Source organism: Echinops telfairi, unplaced genomic scaffold (assembly GCF_000313985.2).
Source record: "Echinops telfairi isolate 266 unplaced genomic scaffold, ASM31398v2 ScPeMD7_2;HRSCAF=8, whole genome shotgun sequence".
Classification (NCBI taxonomy): Eukaryota; Metazoa; Chordata; class Mammalia; order Afrosoricida; family Tenrecidae; genus Echinops; species Echinops telfairi.
This window is the reverse complement of record NW_022103898.1, coordinates 38,599,330-38,601,191: the sequence shown is the minus strand read 5'-3', so window position 1 is coordinate 38,601,191 and position 1,862 is coordinate 38,599,330. Positions and strand designations below refer to the sequence as shown.

General features: G+C 34.2%; 1 pseudogene; it reads left to right on the top strand.

Moving 5' to 3' along the window:
* Positions 1-674: 674 nt before the first annotated feature.
* Positions 675-946, top strand: LOC101639713 (annotated as a pseudogene).
* Positions 947-1,862: the final 916 nt, after the last annotated feature.

Below are 1,862 nucleotides of genomic sequence, written 5' to 3'. Positions count from 1 at the left end.
CAAAGAAGAGACATATTTGAATATACCGGGTTAGGACTGAATAATGCAGCTCAAACCAATACATGCCACACATCACCATAAGTTAAGAGAAGCAAGAATAGGTTCTCCCTCACTGTGTCTTGATGCACTGAAGTCCTGGTGAAATCTTGAATTTAGCCCAGTTGTACTTAATAAGAATGCCTGACCAACCACAGATTGTGAAGAGACAAATTATTGTTGTTTTATGTCACCTAGTTTGTGGAATTTGCTATAATATTCACTAGAAACTAATAAATACATTTTTCTTATTTAATTAACTTTATTTTCATTTTATGAGCTGAAATTATTGAAAAGAAAGCTCAAGACTTAAGTTATAATATTGAAGGATTCTATGGATAAAACAATAAATAACAGAAAATATGAAAAGAAGAAGGAGGGAATAGAGAGGCAATGTGCCAAAAATAACTAGTTTATGCTAAACGATTTCAAGAAGCAGTATAATTTCAAGAACCACAGGTGCTGAAAGAAGTTCAGTCCACTCTGCTGGATTTTGCATAAAACAGGCCTTCAGGAATTTCTAGAATAGTAACTGAGATACTTCACAAAAGAACTTCAATTTGAAAGCATTTACTCTTCAATGTCAAGAAATTTGGAAGACAGCTAGGAGGCCCATTGATTGGAAGATATCTACATTTATGTCTATTATAAAGAAGGGAGGTCCGGAGCCAAGTCGGAAAGAGGGCAGCGCCCTGGTCCTGCGCCCTTTCTCTTGGCTGCTGACCCAGGCCCAGCTTCCGTGTGGTTTTCCGCGAGGTCAAAATTTTACATTCAAAAGCCAATAAATAGCAAACCTGATTGTCTGAAAGTTGGGCTGACCTTGGGCACCACAATCTTCCTGAGGGCCTATCTCATCAAGCAACATAATGAAGATGTTTTAGTGAAGAAAAGAAGAAATGGGTTGGAATAAACTCTTAAGATACTGATACGGTATGCTTCATGTAGTGATTGCAGGAATTCTTCTGGATTCACCAATCCTTTGAATGTAAACAAAAAAGAACAGTGATTTATGAATTTAAATCTCAGCATGTGTGTTACGTCATTATGTGAAACAAATTAAAATAATTCCATATTCTTAAAAAATGTCAACAAAAATGTGGAAATTATTGAACAATATCATTAAAATAACACATTAGCAAATTTTGCTGAAAATGATTAAAAAACCGTTGCAACTATTAATTGTCAGAAAATTGCTAAAATGTCAAGCCAAATTCTGAATAGGGCATGAAATTAAAGAGAACATTGTTAATGTCAGATGAATCTGAGTTGAATGCAGAGAATATAAGAAAGATGTTTTCCTGGGTTTTATTAACTATGCCAAAGCCTATGACTTTGTGGATCATAAGAGTTGTAAATAACAAAATAACAAAATGAAGAATGGAAATTTCAGAACTTAATTGTTCTCATAAAAAACTCGTAGATCAAGAAACCGTTGTTAGTAGAATAAGAGAATATCGCATGGTTTACGTTGAAAAAGGTGAGTGGCAGAGCTTATTCAATCTGCATCCAATCCAAAGCTGAATGATATGAAGAAGAATATTCCATCAGGATTAGAAGAAAACTAATTAAAAATCTGAAAGAGAAAGATGTCACAACCTTACTTGTCAAAAAATGAAGACAATTCCATGCACTTGATGATGAAAGTAAAAGATTACTGCCTTCAATATAGATTACACTTAAACAGGAGAGGCTTCACAACTGGGTCCATAAGTAGCAAAGGAGAAATGATAAAGAAATGGAACATGTAAAGGCTTTCCTTCTACTTAGATCAATAGTCAATTCACCCAGAAACAGCAATTAAGGAATTAAACACCATATTGAATTAA